This window comes from Sceloporus occidentalis, unplaced genomic scaffold (assembly GCF_023333645.1).
Source record: "Sceloporus occidentalis isolate IW3139 unplaced genomic scaffold, rSceOcc1.0.p SCAF_1, whole genome shotgun sequence".
Classification (NCBI taxonomy): domain Eukaryota; kingdom Metazoa; phylum Chordata; class Lepidosauria; order Squamata; family Phrynosomatidae; genus Sceloporus; species Sceloporus occidentalis.
The window spans coordinates 267,241,670-267,258,229 of NW_028316981.1; the positions used below are offsets into that span (position 1 = coordinate 267,241,670).

Sequence of the window (16,560 nt, forward strand, 5' to 3'; positions counted from 1 at the left end):
GTCTTTAGTTTCTTCCTAAACAGATCAAGGGAGGTGAAGGAGCGGAGCTCGTCAGGAAGGGAGTTCCAGATCTGCAGGGCCGAGATGGAAAACGCCCTTTGTGAAGACGAGGAATATTTCGACTTGGGAACCCTCAGCAAATGCTTCCCGACGGATCTGAGAGTGCGGGGTGGATTATATGGGAAGAAGCGGTCCTCCAAGTACCCTGAGCCCAAGCCATTTAGGGCTTTATAGGTAATAACCAACACCTTGTATTGTGCCCGGAAGCGAATGGGCAGCCAATGTAGATCTTGCAGAATAGGTGTTATATAGCTAGTCCTGGAACATCCAGTGACCAACCTTGCTGCCATATTTTGTACTAATTGGAGCTTCCGGGTTTGGTACAAGGGTTGCCCCATGTAGAGTGCATTGCAGAAATCCAACCGAGAGGTTACCAGCGCATGTACCACTGTTTCAAGGTCCCCCTGGCCCAGGTAGGTTCGCAGCTGGCGTATCAGCCGAAGCTGGTAGCAGGTGCTCCTGACCGTCGCATCCACCTCTTGTTGTGTGCCTTCAAGTTGTTTCTGACTCAAAGTGAACCTATCACAGGGTTTTCTTGGTAAGATTTGTTCAGGGAGTTGCCTTTGCCTTCCTCTGAGGCCAAGAGTGTGTGACTTGCCCAAGGTCACCCCAGTCATGATTTTCCATGACTGAATGGGCATTCAACTCCTGCTCTTCAAAGTCAGCATCCAACACTCAAACCATTATACCACACTCGTGCAGTCTTATTGCCCTTGATTAAAAAATACAAAGTAGAAGTAAATGTAATATAGAAATTGCACTACAAAGAATTTACCTTTTTGTTTTCTACTGAACACACAACTGAAAATACCACTATCTTATTCAAAATGAAAAGGACTTACAACTTAACCTTGGTATATGCATCTCCTCTCCTCTCCTCCTCCAGCTCTCCCTCCCCTTTTGACCTGACCCAACAAGTACAGCCCTTTCCTTAAGATTTTCCCACCTGCTGGGCCAAACCAATACTCATGGGAGTTATATACATATACGTATACATATCTCTATGAGGTAGAACTTGGAAAAACAGTATGGCATGCAGAGAAAGAGAGAGAGAGAGAGAGAGAATTTCATCAGTCCCAATAGAGCTTTCATCTGGATACAAAGAGTCTGAGGCATGATTGTCTCTCTCACTATATGATTAATTTAATGCCATCTTCTCATAAAGGAATCCAGGTCACACAGCTCAGGACCCCTTCTAAACGTGTGCCAAACATAGCTCTGAGAGACAGAAGTAAAATCATTTCTGACTTCCGCATCGTCAATGGAATAATTAAATCCCTCTTGCAGAGACTTTTATACAGCCTGTGTTACATTAGTAAGACCAAATGTGGCTTGACATGCCAGCAAAGATAGAAAAGGGGCTGGAGAGAAGACCCTTAAGAAGAAAAAAAAACATATCAGAAACTGAGCTTATTTCATATAAAGGTCATTTGGAATGACAAACAAGAAACCCTGTGACTTCATTTTGAAGATATATCTATATTTTCATAACACTCTTGTTGTTTAGCAGCTAAATTTATTTCCTACTGCCTTTTACATCACAAGTCCTGCTTACATTGTCAGGAAGATTTTTTCAACTTTAGCTCATCTTACTTTAAGCAGAAGATACTCTAGCAGGAGAGCTTGAAAGAGGAGGGGTGGGGGAAAGAAAGGTCTGTGTGTTTCATAGAGGCAATTAGAAGTTAGTCTACTGAAAAAAGAAGAAGAAAGACATCCCCTTGAAAATACAATGGTCTTAGCCTTCCCAGCGTATTGCACTGGGTGTATGAGGTGAAGGCAAGAAGAGGCAATTTATTCTGCGGCTGGTTTCGAAATAAACACAGCCATGGAAGATAAGGAGTGAAAAAGGGATAAATCCTCCTGTAGCAAACTTGATGGACAGACAGGCTGCCATTAACAATGCTGTTGCCTTTGTAAGTACAGAGTGATGTGGAGATACCCTGGCATTTATACTGTAGACATGGTCCTTAAAGATCTTACACCTCCAATTCCTTAGAATTATCAGCTATCTCCAGCCTGTCAGTCATCCTGGCAATCTTAGATTTTTAGCTTGCAGGCCAGACAGATTATTGACAAAGCAATCCAGAGTGATATAATACACCCTGACAAACAACAGTGAGAGGGATTGTGTTTACTACTTTCACCATACCAATTCAGCTAAATTAATTCTTAATGCTGAAAGTAAACTTTCTCTTGATAAGCTGTCATTCCCAGCGCAGCATTATTTTGCTATACTACACTATCTCAAGTGAAGCACTAATACACTGCTGATGCAACTAATTTCACTTGCTAATAGCAACAGGAAGGAATAGGTCTCCAACCCTGCAGCATGGAAACCAGGTGGTGTAACAGTACATAAATATCACATTACATCTCACTACTACAAAGTTAGGGATGCGCAGTGAAAAAACAAAAATCAGAAACAATATGCATGCAGGCTTGCTCCTATGTCACTAATTGTTCCTTATTCTATAGGAATGATGTGGCTGCATGAATCAATATTTCAGTGCTACAATATTACAGTCAATACTACAAATGAACAAATCAATTTTCAGATGCTATTTTTGGCAATGTAAATCCCTCCCCCCTTTTTAGATCATAGAATCATGGAAAGGATCACAAGAGTTATCTAGTCCAACCCCCTTCAATGTAGAAATACACAACAAAAGTACTCCTGTGAGATGGCCATCCAACCTTTGCTTAAAAACCTCCAAAAGAGGGGAGTCTATTCTTCTGTCAAATAGCTGTCAACAGGTTTTTTTTTAGCACTGAAAAACAAATAGCATGTTTACATTCCCTTTGCTAGATCCCTCTCTTTTATTTGTCTTTCTTTGCTACTAGTCGGTCATAGCCAAATATGAATGGCTATATAGTCTAGTGCTATCATCTTATTTATTGTGTTATTTCTGACTGATTGGGATCAGCCATACTTCAGGTCAGGATTCATTTCCATCTTGTGACATAATCACATAGAATAATCTGATTGACTATATGGTGTGTTGATGTTGCTCCATTCAGGAAAAGGATGATCTCCCCACTCCATTTCCCACCCCCAATCTTCCATCTTAGTTCTGAACAGTTCTGAACAGTGGCTTTGGGAGCCCTGGTGGCACAGTGGTTAAATGCCAGCCACTGCAGCCACAAGGTTGTGAGTTTGATCCCAGGGCTTCACTGCCTTCCATCCTTTTTTAGGTTGGTAAAATGAGTACCCAGCTTGTTGGGGGCAAATAACTTACAGATTGTAAACTGCTTAGAGAGTGCTGAATTCACAGATAAGTAGTAAAGAAATGTACTTGCTATTGCTATATTTGCAGAAGGAATCTGGCTGGAGGAGAAGGCTGTAGAAGAAAAGAGAAAAGGAGATATACTCTGAAAATACACTAGTTCGGTGGTGCATTTAATCTACTGGATGTTTGGAACTGTCAAAACAGCAACCATTGCAAAAAACAAAAACAAAAAAGAAAAGAAAAGAAAAAAAATAACAATAGTCGTGTAATGGAATTTTATCAATATTTTTTCCTTAAAAGGGAAAAAAATAATTTTAATTCAGGTGTTTTAGGAGAACACATTTACCACGTTACCTTTAAAAAGAAAGAAACAAACAGAAAAACAACAACAACAACAAAATGAGAATATTCAGTGTAAACCTAACAAATGCTGTTGCAAGAGAGCCACTGTTCACAACCAATATTTACCACCTGGTGAAATTTTCACAGTCTCCTTATGGTGTAAGTGTTTACACTGTATATTGTGTGAAACTTACTTTTATGAATAAAGAACCTATAAGGATAGTTGAAAGTGTGTTCAACCCTGATTCCTTGTGGATTGCTGTTGCAAGGTGACAAGTCCTGTGAGTAGAGGACTTGACTAGTCAAATACTGTTAATGGACTGATCTGTAGACCATCTATTATTGCCCTATTATTGCACCACAGTGAGATATTGTTAGTTATTTGAAGCAGTATTAATAGCAACTTACTTTTTTAATTATGTTGCACAGCTGCATTATATTACATCTTAGCAAGGGCAAGAAGCTTCTAGACCGTCTGTTTTCAGGACTTAATTTTCTTCCAAAGTGATGGTGCTTACCCCCCTCCCCCCCCCCCCCCCCATATTTGGAAGCTTGGAGGATTTTTCTTCCTCTTTTCTTTACAATGTAGGCAACCTCCAGGCATACCTACCAATCCTACCAAATGATTGACTTGACAACAAAAGCAAAAGATGCTATGATTAGTGTGAGCATCAACGCTCCACAAAGCTCTGTGGATTAGTGGCAGCTGTCTAGATGAGTAAGGCTCCTGCCAGGGTAGGTCAGGGAATGACAAATGTGCCTCTCTCTGTGCCCCACCACTGGCAATAATTGCCTCACCAAGGCTAATGGCACAGCCATCTCTTCCTATGACAGTATTCTGCCCAAATGTCCCTGTGACACAGCATGGTTCATAATATCCAAAGTCAGCCAGGTTATTTTAGTACAAAATCCAGAAAATCCCCTCAGCACTTCTCCCCATCCCTGGCAGCAAAACAATAAGAGCAAAGTAAATAACTGTCCATTTGCTTACCTTTTATGATAGCCAAATTCTGAGGCATCTATCTCACCTTGCTTAATCCAGCTTTGGTAAGGGCCTTTTTTGTGACAGTGCTCTGACTCCAGGGTGTACTCTGACTCTAGAATGGTCTCCTAGCTGATTTTTTTCAGGCTTCTTTTCTGTCATAAACTAAATATGCTTTTGTTTTAACAGGCTTATAATGCATTTCAATTGGCTGTTACAGATTTTTCTAGTTTCTAGCAGTTACAACATCAATGGAGATTGTTCTGCATTCTTCTAATTCCAAGAGTTCCTGGAATCTGCTGGGACTTGTTTCTTTGCGTTAGCACCAAGAGTGGTAGGCATGATGCCACAGCAGAGTGAAGCTATTTGTGGATGTTGTTCAAAATGTAAATACGATGTCACCACAGTTAATTATAGTTATTTTTTTCTTGTATTAAGAATATATTTTCAAATTAATACTCACTGATTCCACTAACAGTTTGATATTCTTCTGACAATTTGGAAAGGTTGTGTTCTAGTGATCTGGCATTCATTATGTGTTGTTGGGAACCCTTGAGATGCAGTGGTTAAATGCCAGTACTGAAGCCACAAGGTTGTGAGTTCAATCCCAGGTGCTCCAAGGTTCACTCAGCCTTCCATCCTTTTATAGGTTGGTAAAATGAGTACCCAGCTTGTTGGGGGCAATTAGCTTACTGATTGTAAACCACTTAAAGAGTGCTGAGTTCACTAATAAGCAATATAGAAATATACAAGCTATTGCTATTGTTATATTTTTGCTTAATTACTGAATAAACTACTGGGAAATGGGCAGCCCCTCAAGAGTTATATGAAATGCCCTACAAACCTAGGTATAATACAGACATTTATTTCAAGCATACACTGACCATAATATTTGATTTGGATTTTAATACAACAATTTAGAAAATGGCTCAGTTTGGTTTGGATAGATTTGGGGTTCATCATATTTGACATAGGCCCTTAACTTAAGTAGACATTTTCAGTGACAAAGGTTTGTACTCCCATGGGTAATTTCAAAAATAGCTATAACCATTTTTTTCTTGCTTGCTAAATTGGTTCAATTTTAGGCAAAGCAACTCCATATGAGACAATTATGCCTGTCAGATTTCAGATGAACATATTGAAGATTTTTGTGCTACACAATTGTATATTGTGATTTTAAAATAATTTTACAAATTTATTGACACATTTTGGGGGAGGGAATTGCAAGAATAGTTTCTTCTTCTGAGGGAACTTAGGGGCTCAATAAACCCCTAAGGGGTGGTTCCGTGCCACCCCTTTCCTTGTTGGATTGGGACTGCGGCAACCCCATGCCGTGGCCCCAATCTCACCTTTCCATGGTGCAAAAAGAAGCCATCTGGTCAGGCAGGTGGCATGGGGGCGGCATGGAGGCAGAGCCAGGGCAGCTGATGTGCAGTTGCCATGCCTCCACACCACTTCCATGCAAGTGTATCAAGCCCCTGAGCCTGCCAAGTTTCAGATAAATAAAGGCAAAGAGTTTTGTGTAAGAGCCTTTATATGAAACAAAATACTTATCCTCTAACTTCCTTGGAGCCCATAATTGTGAAAATTACAAACAGCATAGAGATAGACCCAAGTCTGGGAAGATTGAGAGGAACAAGTTCAGTGGCTTTTCTGAAAAAAGAAGTGATCACATTTAGGAGAAGGATGCAAAGGCTTTGAAGTTTTAGGGATTTGGTTCCAGACCAAGAAGGTCCTGCTATGACCGAGAGGGACAGTTATAGTTAGAATCTAGAAGGGAGGGATTCAGGGCACATACAGAACTCTGTGAAAGGGAGTTGCTGTAGTGTAATATCCTGTGGGATATCATTAGCCTTGGTGGCTGTACAAAGCTAAGGGGCTCAATGGACCACCCTGAAAGGGCAGGCTGGAGCTGCCCGTTTTTGTTCCTGAGAGAGGTCACAGCAGCCAAACCGCGCGGCCTCCCTTCACACCAAAAAGCACCTGCTAAAAGCAAGTTCTTTTTGGTGCACACATCGGATGCCATGAGTGCGCCATTGGTGCACTATCACACATCAATTGTGCATGCACGGCGCATGACATGTGGATGCTATACTGCGCTTGCACCATCATGGCAGCCCCTGTTTGAAGTAAACTGTAACTATAACAAAGTGAAACCAAGAAAATGAGACGTGAAGTAACAAGTGTATAAAACATCTCAACAAGTGAAATATTATCAAACCGCTGTTTAAATAAAGTTTTTGTTGTTGTTCAAGAAAGTCTCATCTGGAGCTTGAATATTTACCATGCTACTAATAGTTCAAACAGATTTGAAAAGTCAAATAAAGGTGACAGTAACACAAGTTACACAGAATGGTGATTACAAGCAAAGTCGGCTTGACACAATTTGGTGGTAGCAGTGGGATAAAAAGGCCCAGGGTACTATCATCCAAAAAACTAAGTGGTGGTAATTAAAGTGGTCTTCACAACATCTACTTGGGAAGTGTCACCACAGGACTTAATCCCATCACCCACAATATTAGAGGTACTTTTATTTGATCATCCTCTAATCTTCTATATGCCATCCTGTCAACAATGCCCTTCAGCACTTACGTTGGACAAAATGACCAGTCTCTGCACCACATACCAAATTGACGTAGATTAGATATTAGGAATGAGAATGACAGTAGGAATGAGAATACAGTAGGCCTCCCATATCTGCAGAACCAGTATCTGCACTTGCACTTACCTGTGAGCATGGCAGCCAAGGTTCTTCTTCGCCTTTTCCTCACCTTCTTCGCTGTGGCAGGTTTCCTGCTCCCACAGAGCCTGGGCACCAGAGCCTCCATGAATGAAGACAAGGGCAACAGGATGGCTGCCCACATTGATCTTCCAGAAGCAGCCCACTCCCTGGGTGCCAAAGAAAAATCACTTCATGCACTGAGAGAAGTTGGCAACCTGCCCCACTCACTCCTAGTTGCCTCCTGGTTCTCTCTTTTTCTACACAAAGGCCAATATAGCAACAAATCTGGAATTTATTTGAGTTACAATCTTTATTCTCAAAGAGTGATTGGAGAACACCTGTTAAAATGTGTTTTAGAGTTAGAAGGCAGGCCTGACAGTGACTCAACTACCTCCATATTTTTCAACCTTCCTTTTGCCTACCTCCAGATTTTTCACACAAACCAAAATTTTACAAGTCATTCTGCTTTTGGAGATGAGTTGTCACAAAATGTTAATGAGGATTCATGTGGAGTCCAGTTTCTGTTCTGGTCACTTTAAGTTAGTCCACTTTTCTTCTGGAAGCAACAGACAGAACTGTTCTTAAGGGACCCAATTTGGTTTGGACTTCAGGCTTTTCTTGAATCCAGTGCACATCATTAATTCCCACTTGTATATAATATGCCAAAGATGCTGATAGGAATCACACTGCCTGTGTTATAACAAGGATAATTTTGTAATTTTAATTATTTATAAGGGGATAATGTATGGTTCCAAAAATCTCTCCATTAAAAAAAAGCACCTTAGTATAAATCTCTCTGATACATTCTAATGCTACTTCATCTTTGCTGTCAGCCATGTTACAATGCATAAACCCTCATTAGCTCACACTTTACTTCCAAAGCGTGCTTTAACCAAGGGATCCACGATGTGTTAATGACTTCCAGAATTAAGACATGATTTGGGCAAAACAATAAATACCTTCATCTTATTAAGAGCATCCAGGAATGATGGTGCCTCATAGGGCTGCATTGTGCTCACTCTTCTCTGCACGCATTTTAATTCAGGCAGAGAAAGCCAGGCATGCACTCTTGAGAAACACATAATGAGGTCAGGTGGAAAATCTTGTCTTGTTTCAGATATGAATTCAATCTATCTGTCCTTGCATGCAAGACAGTTTACACAGAAGGAAATGCAGCTGACATGCTTTAACTTCACTGACACTGAAAATCTTCCTTTTTCTCAGCTGGTGCTTTTTAGTCTTCTCATCAAAATGCTGACACCATACATAGAATTACTGAAGAGGGGTTATTCAGAATGTGTTGTTATTTTGGAGTTTCCTGCTTCTTTTTCCTCCACCTTTCCCACATTTAACCTCTCTGTTAAAATAATCATATATAACTTTATATATAATGGTGTCACTTAATTGGTGCCTGGCACTGTAGAGAGGGAAAAATGACAGTCAAGGTGAGGTTGTCACCTTTGCTGTTATGCTACTAAAAATCTCGGAAAGTCTGTGTGGATTTTGGAAGAGGGAGCAGGATAGCTTGCATTAGAAAAGTCTCAAAAAGAATACTTGTCTTTTAGTTTAAAAAAAAACCTGAAGAAGTGTAGTAGTTCACCTGTCACAAGCTGGTACTTTGGTTCAAAACTATTCCCTTGAGCCATGCTTTGCTGTTGAGTGGAAGGCAGAACAATGTGTCAAGGCTTAGAGTGCAGCTCTTCAATGTCTAACACAACTATTAGAAAAAGAGCTTTAAAAAAACTCCTCAGTTGTCAGCATAATTTGAGTTTAAATACCATTTTAAAAGGCTTGCTTAATTCCTAATTAGCCTATTCCATGCATTAAAATGTACATTTATATCCATCAGCTAAGGGACCCATGGTAACCTTTTAACAGAATGTACCTTGTATATAGTTAGCTAGCTGGTTGTGGAAAATGACTATGTGGAAAATACTGAATTAATGGAAGTCCTTGATAGAAATGAAGAAAAGTGGTGGTCCAATCCTTCAAAAAAAAAAATGACCACTACTTACCAAATGATAATGCCATGTGATCTAGAGCAGCCAAGGATAAGACAGAACACCCATTATTGGATGTAAATAATGCCAGATGTTTGATCAACTTAAAAACAGCATTAACACATGTGGTATGATAGCTTAAATGCAAATGTTCATGAAGCCTGGCTTTATTTTTCTTAGGCCCGGTACAGATGGGCCTCATGGCATATCTTGATGACGTGCTAGGATTGCCTCGGGGTGTCTCTTACAGACGCCCACAACCCTAGCACGTCTTCTGTACATCAAAATAGTGTACACCGCCATTTTGACAGACAGACGCTCAGAGTCCGCACGTCTCAGTGCCATAATGATGTTGCGAGTGTGACACTGGCGCACTGCGGTGTCATTGCGAGTGTGTTGCGAGTGTGACATTGGCGCACTGTGGCATGGTTTCTTTTTGCTCCACAAGGAAGCCGCGTAGTTTGTCCGCTACAGCTTCCTATCAGAGTAAACCAGGGCGCTGGCAGACCATCCTTTTTGGGTGGTCTGTACCAGACCTTAGTTATTTTGCAACAGTGGCAGAATGAAGCATTCTCCCAGAAATGGATCATTTGTCACAGGTGATTTTGTATACTTCCAATCTGACAGGTCACATGAAATGTAATTATTCATAGGTTAGAATGTTTATGTTCTGCCCACTCTGTATTCAAAATCCTCTGTCAAGAAAATTGTTCCTCATGTGACAATCATTAGTAAAGTATTTTGATAAATGGCATGCATTGGTGTAGACTGCCTAAGAAATTTTCTCCTGGACCATTGGAGGAAGACACAAGCCAAACATGAGACATGTATTTTTTAAATGTGAAATGCATGCTGTTGCAATTATGGGTGACATGACTACAGTATGCTTATATGAGTAGGAACATAAATTAAAATGTTCATATACAGAGCTTGGAAAGTTAGCATTAAAATTAATTAATATTGATAGTTATACGTGGGTAAATTAGTTTTTATTAATTTTAGAGGAAATGGGATTTAATTTGTTGTATGATCATTAATTATTTTGCTACTTAAATGGTTTTTAAAGAAACCATGGGGTTCACAGTAATTAGCAATAATTGCCCCTAGTGCTGCATAGTAGCTTCTTCAAAAGTGCTCTTTTTGTAGTTTTTCACTAACCTCCATCCGGCCCTACAGATATCTTGTGGTACCAATCATACAGTGGGTGAGATGGAAATGATGGGATTTGGGGTGATATCTGGAAAATCCCAGGATGGGGAAGGCTCTTGTAAACATGGCATCTGGCAACATATTCAATTTTGTTACTACAGTGGTCCCTTTCCTTACATGGGGATCCGTTCCGGACCCCTCTGCATAAGGCAAGTTCTGCCTATGCTCAAGTTCCACTGAAAAGAATGGGTCTCATGCACGCAGTGGCATAGCAGTGCGAGTGCTGCAGGCGCATGCACCATTCATTGAATGGTGCAGGGTTTCCAGCATAAGCTGAAAGCAGCATAAAAGGCACCCATGTATGATGCGGGTGCACTGTAATTTGCAACTCTCTTCTCTTCTTTGTATCTCCACCAACTCATATACTATTCACTCACCCTTCAAACATCATTGCTTGTTTGACTGGGTTGGTCAAGATGAATCAGGAGTGTTTATTCCAGTTAGAGAGCACTGTAACACTGTTGTGTAGTGATAAATGGCCACAAAGATAATTTGGTGAATCAAGGCTAGAAAGTTCTCAATTAGAAATATTTGGATAGCCACTGAGCATAAACAGACCATTTTTCTCCAGTGCCAAATAAATACATGCCCTACTAAATAAATGTACCTGCAGAGGCCAGGAGAACTACGTTCAGTCCTTATCATGTCCAAGAAAAACACGTTTATTCATTGTGTCACATGAACAGGAATGCTTTTAACCAGTAAATTTACTCATTAGGTTTTGATGGGGAAGAGATAAATAATTGCACACATAACTAGTTATTTTCATGCTCTAATGAGTGCTGTCAGCCAACAAATAAACTGGTTAGACTCTTTGGAGAAAGAGAATAACTAATCAGCACATGTATTTCAGTAGTTATTTCCAAGTTCTGGCCATGTACTACAGACCATTTGCTGATGCCATAGGGTCCTAACCTCTTCAGATTTCCATTGCCTGAAAAACTGCCAAGAGGGATTCAAAAAGGTTGTGATGTAATCAAATATCTCAAGTATTATGAGATCTTCAAGTCTCAAGCTGAGTATCCTATCCTTGCAAGATACTTTCAAGTCAAGTGTTAAGTCAAGTCTCAAGTGAGGGAGTCAACTTTAACAGAAGAAAAGGAGGAGGCGGTAGGGAGTGTGTGGGATGGAGTTCCAATAACTAGGGAATCAACAAGCCTTGCACAAAGTTGAGTTTAAAAAAATCATCATAGGGGCAAAACAGATGAGCCAAACGGAGCAATCATTCTGGGACTGCAGCAACCAGACACTACAGTCCTGAAGCCACCTGCTGCTGCAGTCCCAAATGGGCTGCCAGCAGGAGCGGCTTTTTGTTGTTCCTTTTTGGGCTGCTTTTGGGTCACATTAACTCTTTCCAGAGAAGCTTCTGGCCACTTTAGGAGCATGCATCATTTGAACACCACACCCTCAAAGTACCCAGAAGGCACTTTATTTGGCCCGCTGCTTCAGGCCATAGGCAATTTATCAAGATTGCATTTTAGAAAAATGAGGTCTACTCAGCAGCGTGCCTCTACTGCATATTGGAGGTACCTTCTAAAACTTTTTCTAGGAACAGCAGGTAACACTCGCTCCCATAGCATGGGGCACACTTCATGGAGGAGAACAGGCAACATGTTAGGCAATGGACTTGAGGTGGGGGTCCACAGGAAGTTGGGGCTTCATGTACAGCAAACCTAAAGTAACACTTCCATCAAAAATAAGATGGAAGCCTTGTTCAAAGGAGGAACACCATTTCCCCTTTTGCAAGTCATTTGCTAAAAATACACAAGTCATGAGTCAAATAGACTCAGTGTCATTTATTGCCAAGTTGACTCCAAGTCGAGTAACTGAGTCGACTCTACATCACTGGGAAAAAAGGACTGCTCCCTAGCCAAAGATGCACTCTTGTTGTTGCTGTTGTGCTGCCAGCTAGAGCAAGCAAGACCAGAGGAATGGGCCAGGGGTGTGGAGATTGCCCAGAAAGGCCAAAGAGAACAGAACAGGCTCAGCCTCAAGCAAAGTAATCACCAGCCTACACTACTAAACCTTTGTGATTGTTCTTTGACCAAAAGTCTTAATTATGAAGTTAGCTTTGTAGCTGGTGGGAATCAATAGAGCACCACTAATACTGATAGAAATATGCTCATTTGCACTATTTGACCCTGTAAAACAGAATGAAGAAATCACACATTTTTCTACCAGGCAGGTTTTTTTTTTTAAAGGGTGTGTGAAAATGGTGTATTCAGGCTACATTTCTTGCTGTTCCACAGCAGTCTCATATTTCATTTTGCATTGACTTGCACATCATATTTGCCAAGTTCATTTTTACTAATTGGATGTGAACACATGTAACTCAAGTGCTGGCACTGAACTGGAACATTTCATAGCAAGAAAATGATTTTCAGATCATATTATTGTAAAGCAAATGCTCTAATTAAACACAGAAGTTGCTGCAATTGGTGTTGTTTTAAGGAGAATATGATTTTGAGCACGCGAGAGGGATGCTTTTGAAAGAAACATTTTTTTCTCTTTTCTGAGACCCAAATATCTCACACCAGTCACTAGCCTAGTGTTAAAATAGTTCCATATCCTACATAACGGGGACATTCGCTACTGGGAGAACAAGAGCACTTTTTGTCACCATTCCAGAAACAAAAATGCCAACATTCGACAGCTGTAAACAGAGACAGAAAGAATTTTGCTAAATTTTTTTTATGTTGCTGTTTGATTTTGCTCAGATTAAAATATGCTCATTCTAAAGAAGCAGCTTTTATCCCAGCAAAAGTAGAAAGGTATGAAAAGACAGAATGAATAGGAACAGAGCCAGTGGATAGATCATCCACCAGCCACAATGATGTTACTGCATGAATCCATAAATTTGCAAGTGAAAATTATACAGTTTTTTTCCTCTTCATCACAGCTGTGCATTTAAAGCTTTTTTAAAAAATGTAACTCATTCTTTTTAAAATGGTGCACAAGTGGTTTTGGTTATCAGTTAAAATGTTCAATTAGTACAGCAAGTGCTTTAACGCGGAAGCCCTCAAGAGCACGGGAGTCTCATCTGGCTGCCTAGCTGGAAATCACAGCCCAGCTGATTAAGCTGTCTGCTAAATGACAGAGCAAAAGTGTTTGGATTATTAAATGGTGCAAACTGATCAAAGCACTTCTAGACAAACCTTTTGGGCATTCATTGACTTGTGTTTTCCTGTGTGTTGTAAAAGCTTGCCCTTCAACAAAAAGGAGAGGCTCCTGGGCTACACAACTGATTTAACAGTTTGTTTTCTGCTGAAAGTGCTGGGAAATTTGCTTCAAGCATGAGTGCTCATCTGGCTACATAACAAGGGAATGTTGATCTACAGTAGATCTTTTACACTTGCACCACACTGTACTCATCTCCCTGTTACAAGGTTTCTCCACTGATAGCACCAGATCCAATGCTGGTGATGGAAGGCCAGCTGTTTTGTAGTTGATAGTAAGGAAAGCCCCAGCTGTGCACACAGTACTCAGCTGCTGGATTGCAATCATTAACTGTGAAGAGCTATACAGGCTGAAATGCAGAGGGAATCTGATGTTATATAACACAGCCAATACTGAAAGACTACCAGACTTACATCTAACAGATATAAATCATTGCCTATACCTTCCTTTCACAAAAGGATTAATAATTTCAACAGTTTTCTCCCTGCTTTGGGAGAGAACAGAAATTTCTGCGTGGCATTCTCCTGGTATTCATTCCAATTGCAGTGTTCTAATGAATTACTGTGAACAGAAATATCTGTGCAGACAAAACATGTCCTTTTTATAGAAAATATGTTTTCTGTGCATGAAACAGTATATTTGGCACAACAATTTTCTTCTGCAGAAACCATGTTTTTGTAAAAAAAAATGTGGATTTTACATATAATAATAATAATAGTATTTATTTATATTTCCCGCCTCTCCCTATGGATTGAGATGGGATTACAGCAATAAAATTAAAATGACCATTTAAAATTACACTTCTTATAAAATACAATCCATAAAGTAACAGCACGATGTCAATTCTATAAAATATCTATATCAGCATCTCATTTCAAATGCTCAGGATAAGTGTCTTCTTATAGTTGTTTATAGAAGATCGGGGGGGGGGGGAGGTTTATTTCTGCACAGTCATTTCCTAGAATATGTGGTAAAGTGTGTGTTACCTAAATAGCAGGGAGTCCTGAGAAGGCACCCACAAATTGTATTCAATGGGGGAAATTAATTTAGCTCAATGGGTAGTAGCGAGAAGGCTTTGGTAACAGAAAGCTGGGATTTTCACCTTCGTATAATGGTGCAAGTCCCAGAGAAGTCCAGAGACAGTGTCCAAATTTATTTAGTTTAGTTTTTAAAAAAAGGAATCCATACCCAGAAGCACACTCTCTAACTCACATACACAAGAACTAACAATACAAAGGTAATAATGAACTGCAGGGTGGCTAAGAGGAAATACTGTACCGTACTGATCTGAAGTATAGCTCCAATCAGAATGAGGATGTCTCCATAGCCACCTGCAACATGGTGGGGGGTGGGGGGCGGCGGCAGCCAGCTAGTGAGGTGACCAGCTGAAATCAATCAAACAGAGTTTCTGTCCTATTTCACACTAGGGGACACATGTATTTATAGCAATAATCATGTCTCGAGGGCATGCTACAAGAGTTGAAAGGCTTAGCTATTTTCTTAGGGGAGAAGAGTGGGGTGTGATATACAAGAATGTCTGGATAATCAGCATTCTCAGACAAAGAGTTTCATTCTCAGAAGGAAACTCCCTTTATCTGCTGGATGCAAGCAGTCTCCAGTTCCAGATCACTACCACAACTCCTTTAGTGAAGGGATTATGAAGATTTCGATCTTGAGAGAGCCCATCAGGGCTAAGTGCCTTGGAGCTCTCTCATGCTGATCCATTTAGTTGTCCAAATATGGTGTGGCTGGTTTCCTGTGTTGGGGACCACCTTTGGACTTCTTGCCAGCAACCTCCCTTTTTTATACTGATTTGATATCAAGGGTCACAGAGGGGTGACTGAGGGCTGGGTCCTGGGTTACGTGTGAATACAGGAAGAAAATGGCACAGAATATCACTGCTGCATTATTCTTCCTTGACAGGGTTTCTCAAGGGTTGGGAATCTCTTTTCTCTGCAGTAAAACCAAAACAAACATTGTTTTTATTCCTAGTTTATCTGACCTAGCATATTCCCAACCTTCTTCCAAATGCCATTGGACTATAGCTCCCACCAATGAATGTTTATGCCCATATTGTGAGCAAATATATCTATAGATAGATAAAGGTGATTAAAAAGCAAACCAATAGCACTTCTCCCAAGTTTGTCCTAGATCTGAGAAGGATGCAGTAGATCACTGTAGATGTATATATTTATTGTAGCAATTAACAAACTGAACTTAAAAATACATATCAAAAGGAAAACATTTCAGCTTCCACCTTCTTCATTTGCCAGATATGAGACACAAAGATGAAAGGATAGTTATATGATAGATTGATAGAAACTGATAAAAAAAGTTTTCTTTTTCTTTTTCTTTTTTAATTTTATTTTTTATTTGCCTTTTCTTTTCCACACCTTTTTCCATAATAGACATCTATTGTATTTACATACATATATTCTTATATTTTTTCTACTGTTTCTTTATCCCTCCCAAAAACAGTTTTCTGACAGCCTTGTTCTAGATCTCGGTAGAGTGCAGTCAAAATATATATTTATAGGAGTTATTAAAAAGCAAATTTATACATATATATTTTAAAAATTGGTTTCTGCTTTCTTCAATTTGTCAGAGGTACTCTGCATTCAATGTGGAAGTATATAACACTCTATTGTCAACATTCTTAACCTGACAATAAGTGGTGAATTTTTCTGTATGGTGAGACCATGCATTCTTATGGTTTTTAGTAGAGAGGGAAATATTATTTTTAACTATTCCCTCCAAATGGTAGAAAAAACATGTTTTATGAGTTTTGGGAAACAAGAAAAATCCTGGACTGATACAAATTGTCACTCTTTTGGAATTTTG

General features: G+C 39.9%; 1 pseudogene; it reads right to left on the bottom strand.

Moving 5' to 3' along the window:
- LOC149323850 (uncharacterized) overlaps positions 1 to 9,744 on the bottom strand; it is a 41,825-nt pseudogene extending 32,081 nt beyond the window's left edge.
- Positions 9,745 to 16,560: the final 6,816 nt, after the last annotated feature.